The sequence below is a fragment of the Arctopsyche grandis genome, chromosome 8 (genome assembly GCF_051622035.1).
Source record: "Arctopsyche grandis isolate Sample6627 chromosome 8, ASM5162203v2, whole genome shotgun sequence".
NCBI lineage: Eukaryota > Metazoa > Arthropoda > Insecta > Trichoptera > Hydropsychidae > Arctopsyche > Arctopsyche grandis.
Window position 1 is genome coordinate 19,917,563 of NC_135362.1, and position 12,619 is coordinate 19,930,181.

At 33.7% G+C, this 12,619-nt stretch overlaps 1 non-coding gene across 1 annotated transcript; it reads right to left on the reverse strand.

Moving 5' to 3' along the window:
- Window positions 1-3,148: 3,148 nt before the first annotated feature.
- Window positions 3,149-3,221, reverse strand: TRNAR-UCU (transfer RNA arginine (anticodon UCU)). The gene has a single exon. It is a non-coding gene; the product is annotated as a tRNA-Arg (tRNA).
- Window positions 3,222-12,619: the final 9,398 nt, after the last annotated feature.

Consider the following 12,619-nt stretch of genomic DNA (forward strand, 5'->3'; position numbering starts at 1 on the left):
ACATAGTTTTTATACTAGAAATAAGGACAAACTAGTTGTAAGTAGAGTAAGAAATAAGAAGACAGCTGGGGTGTTTTCACAGGGGTGTGCTCATGTACAATATCCTCCCTGAATGCGTCAGGTCTTCTAAGATCGTGGATGTATTCTTGCGAGGTGCTAAGAGACACCTCTGTGAGGGACAGTGCATATAAGTTAAATATAAAATTTTAGAGTTAAGTAATTAAGAATGTATTTTTAAATTAGCTAAATAGCTAAAATTATATAAATAAATAACCTGATTTATTTTTCTAATTACAACTCGTAGTTAAAACTAAACCACAAGGAGAAAGTTTAGGTTATATTAGGAACTAGGAGTACAGTAATATAAGTACATTACATATGTACATACATATGTGCTTAATCTGTGGTTGAATGGCAACATACGATTGGTTCATTTTAAAAAATCAAAATAATCCTTTCCGCACGGAATTTAATTAAAGTTTGAGTTTTTCCAGCTCAGAATTAATTTTATGATTTTACATTTTACAGAAATGAAAAATAAATTTCGAAAAAAAAAAAATTTAACACCTTTTTACAAAAAATGGTTATAAAACGTCCTCCACAACACGATGAAAGATAAATCATCGATTGAATCATTCGTACCAATGACTTTCAATTTTATTCAAATGTACCCACTTTTATCTCTTTTCCTCTTAAATTTATCTCATCTTTGGATCATTACGTTTAATTTTAATTTTATCAAAACACATCTGGCCGAGATGATTTCATCACATGTCAAAGTTTTTTCAATATGTCTAAGATTTTTTCAATACGTGACAAAAATTCATAACTTCGTAATTATCTTCTTGAGCCCATAGCTCAAAAAAAAAAACTTTATTACATTGTGTTCATAAGAACCAGCGATTCTCAAAATATTTTTTTTCTTTTTTCATTTATATTTAAATTTATTAAATAAATTTGGTTAATAATTTAATATGTTGAAACGGGACTTCCATTTTATGCTATAATTTTGTTTTGACGGGGTCTCAAAACAACAGCTTCAGTTTATAGAGAGTTTGTTTTTACAATATTTATGATTCCATGCCAAATATTAATTAAACAGAGGTACTTAACCTTTCGAATGGTGAAAATATCTATGTATGTATGTATTTACATAAATACATATGCGTTTTGCTTCATATGTAGTATAGTGTAAGAATGACGCTTTGCATCAATAATAATTGTTTGAAAATTTGGAAAAATGTTTGAAACTTTGTATGCAATCGTGTTAATGACAAATAAATGAAACTCTTGTCAATTTCAATAATAACTTCATATTTATATTCAGAATGTACAGGTCAGGTGATAGCGATGAAATAAATCAACCTTTATATAAAAAACTACAGCGCGGTTATTTTTCCGAAAGAAATCATTTAAACAAAAGGAACGATTCCATTAAGGCCGTATGAAGAATTTTGTTTATGATCGTTAAATGTGTAGTATGGTTGTCAGTGCGATGTGCAAACGAGAGTGACTTGCTTGCGCGTCGTGTCTTATTCATCCTTTTTTTTCGCATGTGCAAATTTTAAATTGAATATATAAGGGATGCGGATGACCCTGTGCGAGCATCGGGGGTGTGCTCGACTCAAAGGTTCCGTGTTTACAAGAGAGTGGGTGGTGGGGTGGGGGGTGGGTGTAGGCGCGCGCTTCTCACACGCGATTTGATCTAGTCGTCCGTCCAAGACGTATTCAAATTTCCGAGGAAAACACTATTGGCGCGGGAGAGGGATGCGAACGGCGCCCCCGGGCACTGGGGCGACCGGGACGGCGAGTGGTTTTCATTCGCAGGAAGTGATTTTCGCAATATCCTGTCAGCAATATTGGTTTTTGAAACCTTTTTGATGTTGCCCCTCGTCCGGCGACTGCCTGTCTGCCGCAGAATACCGGATCATCCAATAATGCCGTTTTGCATCACAAAAATCTGCCCGTGGCTCACTTTGGACTGTGACTTATCTGTAATCTATACAAATACGATATAATATGTATGTATGTGTATGTGTGTGGTTGGAAGCATATGATGCTGATGGATGACTTAATTCGATTATAACTGGATGCATTCAATTTTGAACGATTGTTTTTACCCTGGTAATGAGTGTACGTATGTATTTGTGTAGTTGAATGTAGAAAAACGATTCACATAATAGTTTATTAGTATATAAAAAAAAAATATGCATAATTATGTACCTACATATGTATAATCGAGGCTGTATCTTTTTTTTAATTTGTGTGTTATTAACGAATCGATTAATATTTTTTTACGATTATTATCCGTTATTCTCATAAAGTGGTTTTATTTCATTTTTTAATATCTTTTATAAATGTACTATTGAGTAAGTATGTGGGAAAATAGTTTTTTTTTGCCAAATAAAATTAAAAGTTTTCTTAGGAGATTTTCGATTTAAATGCGATATTTTTAATTTGATAAAATTTTTAATGTTTATAATATTTTCAGCTTATGAGATTACGTGTTGAACACCGTTTGGCTTAAGTGAGATAAGTGATGTACATAAGCTAGCGGTTTTAATGAAATTAGATTATTTTGTTAAAAATTTAAAATGAAATACGAAAAGAGTCAAAGAGATATTTTCGGGAAAAATATGAAGGCGATTGTTTTATTAAATCAAATTTGTGTCAAACTTTTTTTAAATAGATGAGAAAATTCCCCCATAAAAATTCCGTTTAAATTTATTTTTGTTTATTGAAGTAAATCCAATAATAAGATTGAATTTAATAACTGCTTTATAAAAATCATGATTTTAAATTACTTTATAAATAAAAACGTTAAATTGTCCATACTTTTATTTTATTTTCATTTTTCGCTTTGATTTATTTGTGTATGAAATTCAAACACTATTAATCATATCTATCATTATAATAATTCAATAAATTCGATTACATGTCAATTTTTGATGATTTTTTTTAAATTTATTATATACCACATATACGACATATGTATGTACATATGTGCATATATAGACGTCTGTAGAATGGTTTACATATATGAAACAGTTATATGAAAATTAAAATAAATAATTACTAAAAGTACGCATATTTATTCTTTAGCCTTATTGAAATACAAAAAACATATTTTAATTGAAAAAAAAGAAAGCATCCCTGGTGGGGATCGAACCCACGACCTTTGGATTAGAAGTCCAACGCGCTATCCTCTGCGCCACAGGGACTGTTATAAATGGCTCTCAAATTAACGTTCGCGAGTTCTCAAACGCCAACTACATACAATATGCAAATGCAAATATGTACACACATATGGAATGTTTATTGACGATTACTTATTTGAACGGTTGACATCTGCACGAACGCACCTTTATGATATTATACTATAAATTCGATAATATTTGATTGGTAAATATTGTATGTATGAAGTATTCTGCATGCGTTCATATCGCACGTAAATAAATACTGTCGTGTATTTATCATATTATGTATGTATGTACACATATACGGACGTGTTTATATATGTATGCACGTAAAAACGAGCACATATGGCAGTTTTGGAGAGACGTATACAAGTGATTCGTAATAATGAATGCTGGACGCGTCGTTGACCCACAAAAAGCAGTTAAATAAAGAAGAAATGTCCGCAAAACTGATTCTTTTATCGATCGTCGTATTATACTATGCCAGTGTGGCTCGATGGGGAAACATAATGCTTAATTTATTCTATATAATAGCAGTTTCATAAAGATGAAAAAAAGAACATCGTACGCGGATATAATAAAGCGATATTTATACATAAAGATAAAGAGCAAACCGCAAACATTCATTAGAATGATATAAATGTGTGTATTTTGTAAATACATACATATACTTTATTATATACAGATGGGGCTAGAGCCATTTTTGATTTTAATTGTTTTGTATGTTTTAAAATTTTTACATTGATATTATTAGTTTTTGAAAAAACCCTCGACTTGGAATTAATGAAAATAATTTTAGTTCGGAATTCAATCTACAAATATTGTAGGTATTTCACTACGATTACAAACAATCATCTTCTTCTTACCAAGCTGTAAAATATGATTTATATAAATATTGACATACTTTATTAAACATAATTTGAGACGAGGGAGATCAACTGAAAGCAACGAGTGTGCACACAAGTCGGGCCGAGTGAGGTTTCAGTCGATCGCCGATGGCGTTTACATAAGATTGTACACACAAGAATACACGTGTATGGTCGGGGTCAGGCCGATGTCACGTGTTTATTTTTTGTATCCATCGATCGAATTAAAATTCAACTCAGGCTTGTCAAACGGTCGTCCGACGTGTCTTCTGTCTTGTGTTTGCCGCCCACGCACGATGCACCGATGTGCACCCACGAACTTCTCGACGACAAGATTGCTCTTGTAATGTAATAATATCCTCAGGAAAGCCGCATGCACGTAGGGGAATCGACTTCTCCAGACTAGATTCTATGCACTCCGAAGATGATGATTTGATCGAAGGTCGGCGTAGTTTTTACTATATGTCTTTAAGTAGAAAGATTTAATTAAATAAAAATAAAATTATAATTAAAATTAAATCTGACGTTGGATTTTCGTATTGATTTCGATGAATGATTGTGGACTCATTATAGAGATGTATAGATCAGGTTTCCCGCAAAAAACCGTTATCCTCTTTATATTGGTGAATGGGGCAGGCGCTTTTGTAATATTTGCTACCTGGTGTACTAGGTATTGCCTTTTTGTATGTAGTATCTTCATACAAAAAGGCAATACCTGATACATTTGTCAATAAACAGGCCATGTATTGTTCCACTTTTCGATGAAGATTTTACAAATGGAATATGGACATCTAATCATTTAATTTTATTATCCGTTCCAATATTTGGACTATTCTTGTGCTGAGCAAGAAAGGCGAACTATTGAATACCCACAAATATTTCATTTAAGCTTTTCGCTTGGATATTTATTTAAGAATACTTGGGATAGATGGCAAAGTTGATGGACCCAAGGGGTTCGATAATTATACAGTAGTACGGAAATATGTACATCAAATAAGATAATTAAAAGAAAAAAATCAAATCAAAATAAACGAAAATAAAATAAACAAGAGAAAATACAAACGATAAACTTAAAAGGGAAGAACTAGAAAAACTCATTTATTTTAAGGAAATCATCAAGTTTATTTTTTAAAAGGTTTAAATTACTAGAAGCCATAGATTCATTGGATAGACTATTCCAAAATTTATTTATTTATTTTGTTGGGAAAATTAACAGTTTATTAAATTACATTTAACCACTCTATTTGAAAATAGGGATTCTCTAATTATTTTATTGTAAATATCTCTTTGGAGTCTGAGAGAAAGAGATGAGAGTAGTTGTTAAACATAAGGAGTTTTATCGGCAATTGTAATCGTTATTTATAATTTTATGGACATCAAATAGATCAACTCTCATTCTTGCAGTCTCCGATATGATATGATAGGATATGAATATATGTATATTTGAAAGATGAATAAAACTATCATCAGCGAAAGCTTAGCACATCAATAGATTAACGGTCAAATAAAAAAAACATATAATCTTAAAAAATAAAAAGAATGCATCTCCAAGCCTAGATTGCAAATAAAAATTGGAAGACTGAAAGGTAGTTGCGATTTGTATTCGAGAAAAATGAAGGTCCTAACGATTTCGCATATTTATGTACCTACATCAAGATTGCTTGATTTAATTATAACATATTTTGGATGAAAAAAATGTATTTTTTCTTTTGGACGATAAATTTTAAGACACGATTTGGACAAATATAAAATAAGGAATGCAATGAAAAATATTGTCGTACTAAATTGATGGGTTGGAAAGGACGACGAGAGCGTTCAACAAATGACATGTTCGCGTCGACACGAAACTAATTAAAAACGCGTTTCGCAAAGGTTAATTAATCAGTGACAGGGACGCGTTTTTTTCCCTCGCCGTCCAAAGTAAATTTTGCCGTGCAAATTTATCTCTCCGCACAATTAAAAAGGGTATCACACGAGAAATTAATTCCGAGACGGACCGCAACAGTAAAAAGTCTACATAGAGCAAGCGAGCGCTCCGCTTTCACGTGTGCAATTGTCACGGAGCACAGGGGACGTTTTTGTATGCAATTTAATTAACGGAGGGGGGGGGGGGCGGGAGGGAGAAGTGTTATGTCTCGTCCCCATCCTCCACCCCGTCCCGGTCCTTTCCCGCTGTCTCCCGCATTATTCGCGGATGTACATCTCTTCCAGCCCCCGCTCCCCCTATTCCGGGTTTTCTCCGTGTTCAACGGGGCTGAATGTGGAAGAAACAATGGCTCGTTTTTAGCAAGTTTTAGCGAGGCCGAGCGCTAGATTACGTGACGTAACGAATGCGCGATGCACCTTTGTTCGGCGTCCCAATGTGTAGTTGTTGTTAATGCACCCCCGTCGACATGCATTTAATTCAACGCTCTTATCTTTCGGGAGGGCTTACATTACCCCCTGAATTTACGTTCGCCGATCTCTATGGGTACGCGCTTTGCTATTCTCTATTCTAGATAACTACATACATATGTAGGTGGTAGGCGGAAAAATACGAGATTGATCTTACTATTCATAATGAGCATACTACATATTACATGCTATTTGAAATCGGAGCATTGCTAATCATTCGCCCCAATGGTGTGTGGCGAACGAGCCATTTGTACATGCTGGTTTGTTCGCCGAGCGTGTGTAATCTCAACATTTACTACAAAGAAGGGCTGCAGAGTACAGTTTGACAGTCATCGATGGTATATTTGCAAGATTGGACGATGGCGATGATGATGTAATGTCGGGACCTTTCTGGTTGAATCGCGTGAAGCAGCAGTAATATTGAGGCATAATGAAATATATTAGGGCGCCGCTCGATGCCCCAAAGACGCTTTAAAATTTAAATCTAGAGCGCCAAAAGCCATACAAAATTTTAGATTAGAACGCCAAAGGCGAAACTTTTTTCTGAGGGTGTTTAGAAATAATTGCCCGAGGGCGTCATTGAGTGTAAGGCTGGCACTGCTTATTATATTATATTTTCGATGCGTCCATTTCTAAAACGATCATTGCTCTATTTATATATGTGTTTAGAGGCACGGTGAAAAGGGAAAAACAAGCGGGTGCTCCTCTCCTCCACCTATCTCTGGCAAAAATGTTTGTGTATTTAGCGAGGAAAAGTATTGAAAAGTAAATGAGTCGAGGAAAAAGGAACGAAGGCTTAATACGGGTCTTTAGTTCCGATCCCCATTACAACGTCATGTCTGCGAAGCTAATAGTTATTGCCGGGGAATAACTATTATCTTTATTGCTTATGGCTATTTCTTGCCCTCGACGCGGGCGTATTATGTAGTGGAAATATATGTTTGGACGGAGCGAGCTGCGAGGGAATGCGTAGCTTTTTCGCCGAAAAGCTTATTAATTTCACTCTCGGTTGACAATAAGTAATGATGTTCCCCTGTATCGATTAATTTCAATTGCGGCTGCTGCGTAGACTTGAATATTACCCGGAGACTGAGAGGAGGGGGTTAAAATCACCCCTGTTTCGAACAGCATCGCTGCTAGTTTTCCCGGAAAAACAAACGCCAAACATGCTTAAATTTTATTAATTTTATCTCATTCTAGTACAACATTATATGTATTCCAAAGAAATAGACACTCTTACTAATATTGTATCACATATGGGTTTCTCGGAAAGTATAAATTATGTATACATGTATTCTATTCAATAAATTAAATTGGTAAATTTGTATTAATCTATTCAAAATTCACTGGTTGTGAAATTTTTCAGCACTGCAAATAAAATTATGTCAAATTCTCTTTATAATAGTTTGTAATCATTTTTTTCCTATAATTTTAACGAATGAAATTCAAAATCCATATAAATATGTTGAGATGTACACATATTTTGTCATAATTTTTTATTTTTATTATGATACTGTGTCATTATTATGATTACATTGATTTTTGATATTTGGGATAGATAAAAGCAAAAATGCTTACTTAGTATCTTTGTGTCACATTTAAAGATTTTATACAATTATATTTATTTCAAAAACTGTATAATAATGTGAGAGGAATATTTTAATGAAAAAAACGGCAAAAAACGTATTTTAACTGCTACATTTCTCACAAATACGTACATCCATATATACATAAGTCCTCACATACATGTACATGTGTATGGATGCAGATTTATTATTTCAATATTTTAAAACGTTAAAACGTATAAAAAATTTTACAACATTTATAAAATAGCCTTTATTGCAAAATGAACGTCATATAATATAATATGTATGTACATTCAACAGGTTTCTACTATTTTGAAAAGTCACGGGTGTATAATATTTCCGTACTTTTAAAAACGAATATTTGTCGTTAACACCACATAGGCATATGAAACTGTTAAATTGACATTTTTGTGCATCTTGTTCTCAAGTAGAAATTCTATGTGTCTTTGAATGCATCAAATATTAATTTGGTTCCTTGTTCTTAGGTGACCGTTGGCATCGACCCCACACTCCCTCATCTCCCTCCAACTATAGTAAATCCTTCATAGCGTTGCGGTTTTCAGCTATAGAGGGTTCGGGGTACATCTGCTGTGGTTTTAATAGCCCTTTAACCCACCCATTCAGCCTCCTGCCTCCCTCCCTCATCTGCCTCCCACTCCTATCCCGCCTTCACGCTAATCCCCTGGATATTAAGTCACTTCAAACATAGCAAATTAGGTATTGCTGGCCATCAGAGTCTGCTCCACCCCCTGCTCGTAGCCTCGGTGGTAGTACCTACCCCAATCCCAAACTGTGCAAGTTCTACTACGGTCACTATCAAAATAGTTATTATCCTCGAGGCTTTTGATTCCGACAGCCTGCGGTCAACAACTAGCCCGCAACTGACCCGGCCGTCGCTCTTGGACCGCTTATCCTCCACCCCTGTACCTCCATAACGGTCGCTGATTAACTCTTGTGTCAATATCAGATCGGCTTCTAAATTTGACCAGCATGCATCGTTGAAAAATATGCATTATTTCGGATTTACTATCTACATACATTAAATGGGAATTTGTCTAATTTTTATATACCGAAAAATACTTTAAAGGACATGTTTACCAGTTCAAATCCCGGTCAAAAGAGAAAAAAATGATTATTCCGTATAATTAAGAGTATGGTTATCATTATTGGTACGATCTGGAAGATTATGAAACGCAGATCGATCATCTTCTGTCAGTTTTTCAATTTATTTTTCGTCAATAATTATTATTAACATGGAGATAAAGCCGTTCTCAATGCAAATATTACGAATGTTTGAAATGGTTAAGTAAAATGTGTTTTAAAAATCTTCAAAGATATTGATATATGTACATACATATCAATTGATATTGATATACATACGGGTCTACCCAACGGGATCGAATGTGAAATGCACGAAAAACCAAATATCGGAAGGCAAAGATCGAAAATCGAAAGATCTTAAGTCGAAAGATCAAAAAGAAAAGGTGCATGGTAAACGGTACATACTCACGTACATACATACTGCGCGCGTACATTAATACGGGAGGAAAAGCCTGTTCCTCTTGTTCCTGTTGTATCCTGCTCGCGCAAATTAAGTGAGTATGCACCGTTTACCATGCACCCTTTTTTTGATCTTTCGACTTAAGATCTTTCGATTTTCGATCTTTGCCTTCCGATATTTGGTTTTTCGTGCATTTCACATTCGATCCCGTGAGGTGCACCCGTATGTAGACGATATAAATCTTAACATGGTATTTAAATTTATCATCATTCTTTTGTGAATTTTCTTAAGCACGATCGAATGAATGAAATATTATGTAAATACATATATTGAATGATTGGATATGTATAATATGATATGCTTACGTATGCGTAGTGAAGTATAAACACTGTACGATTCGAATACGCGTAACAAATTACACAAAGCGTACCAAGCAAAATTGTATAAATTATTAATTGTGTTTCAAAGATGAATTAAATATTGAATGTCACATCTCAGACGTCCTTCAGTTTAATCCGCGACTATGAAATAATACAGAACCACACCTACGCGATTGTGTCACTCGACCGTTACGATACGTTACATTTAGTTGGGCTAGGTCGATAAGGGTCACCTCTCAAATCCACCCGTGGCTTAGATATTATTAGGCGTTTATTGGTACACCTCTATACCTATGGACCAGGTCAAAAAAAATAGCCAGACATACAGAGATGTTTTCATGACTACTGTGTATGTAAATATGTATGTATATATGTACTTACATACATATGTGAGTACTCAATTCTGTGGTTAGAAATGTAGAATTTTTCTATATAAAAATCCCGAAGCGAGTCAGTTGGGTATAACAATATATGTATGTATTATATATGTATTATGCAATTTGGAATGTGTATTTTTTATTTTGTTTGACTTTCAACTTTTATTTTGTTTGGACTTTTTATGGATTAGATTTTTAACTGCTGTAATTGTAAATTTATCATTTCATTTTCATCTTCATTTGTCTTAAGTGATTTTTAGTAATATATTTGAACTGCTTCATTTAATCATTCCAGGGCCCAGGCTACTCTAGGGGCCCCGTATCGGGATATACGAATAACCGATATTGATATGTACATACATATGTATTCCAACTGTCTGTTTCAGCATTCTGTGAATAAACATATTATGTATAACACTATTATTATCATTCATCATTTACTGCTGGATGAAGGCTTTTCCAAAACGCTTCCATTCGTCTCTGTTTTGAGCAACTCTCATTCTTCATTCATTCGCCCATCTCCCCTGTTGCCTTCCTTGCACCGTTTTACACTTTTTCGGGTAACATTCGAGCACTTCTTTCGTCCATCTATCGTCCGTTCTACTAGTTACGTGACCCACCCATTGCCATTTCAATTTCTTTACTCTCACCATTACATTAACCACCCTTGTCATATTTCTAACCCAAGTATTCCGTTTTCATATACATAGAATATCGAGATTTGTATAATATCGTCAAATTATAATACTTCATTTTATAAAAAATAATATAAAACACTTAATTGCGTTAAAACACTTAACTGTGGTACGGATTTGTAAAGATTTTGTCGGTGATGTATTTTTAGGAATTTGAGATAATTTTTTTTCGTAGGAATGTTTGCGTTTCCAAATGATACAAAGGAATTATTAAAAAAGAAACGGCAATCCTTTTTACTTTACTTATACAGTAATCCCCGCTTTTTGGGAGGGTTGCGTGTCGTAGATTTGTCGCGCTAAAAACATTTCAAATGCTTTGAGCGAATCGAAATCCTTTTTTCTACATCTCAATGCATTGCTATAGTCTAAATCAATGATATCTTCGTTACAATGTTAAATTTTGCCTCTGAAAATTTTGAATATTTTTTTCTAAATCGTGAAAGGAAATTATTCCAACAATTTAATAGATATCTTATATTGGAATATTTTTACTTTATCTATGTATGTAGTATTCGAACTCGAGATTTTGACTGATTCGAACTCAGAATCGATTACTGATCACGTTTTCATGATCTAGAAAAAATGTGTGTATGGCTGTGTGTGTGTCTGTGTATTTTAAGGATTTTTTCAACACCGTTAATTCTATCAAACCGAAACTTAGAATCGGTTACTGAAATTCTTATCGACACTACGTACATTTTTTTCAAATTTTTAAGTTGACCGGAAATGGTACCTCCCCTTATAGGTGTCCTCTTTTTTTAAGTTTTTGAATACGATTTTCTCCCAATCTACTAACTGAATCGGACTGAATTTTTTTTACATGTACAAGAAATAATCATTTTTATAATTTTATATTTTTTAAATATTTTTATCTGAACCGGAAGTAGTACTTTTACTCTAGAGAATCGAGGTTTTTTATGTTTTTCTCAAAAGTCTTTTGATTTATCGAACTGATATTTCATATCCATCAGTTTAAGCTTAATACCAAGCTATGTATAAAATTTGGTAAGCGTCTGTCAACCGGAAGTGGCAGTTTACTCTTGTTCGATTTTTCTTCCACTATTTTTTTCGACCCCTTAAACATGTGTGGTCATCACGAAAAAATTCAAGTATAATTCTTGTATCAATGTGATTAAAATAAAAAAAAATCACTAAATTTAATAAACCGGAAGTGGGATTTTTTCCTTTCCGGAAGCTTCCGGAAGGAAGGTCAAAAATGTTGTCGCCTGGATCCTGACCACACCCCTGAACGTATTAAGCTGAAAATTTATATTTATATTCTTTATGTACTAACTTAGAGCTGATAACATTTTGGTCAGAATTCGTAAAGCGGAAGTAGTATTTTTTTTTAAAACAATATTTAATTATTTTTTCATTATTTTATTTTGACCTTTTAAATTATTTTAATCTTCTTTATATTTATTGTGTATAATAAAGATAGTGATTTTAAGTAAAAATAAAAAATAAAATCACCAAATTTAATGAACCGGAAGTGGGATTTTCTCCTATTAGAAAGGTCAGAAATGTTGTCGCCTGGATCCTGTCCACACCCCTGAACGTATTAAGCTGAAAATTTATATTTGTATTCTTTATGTACTAACTTAGATTTGATAATGATTTGGT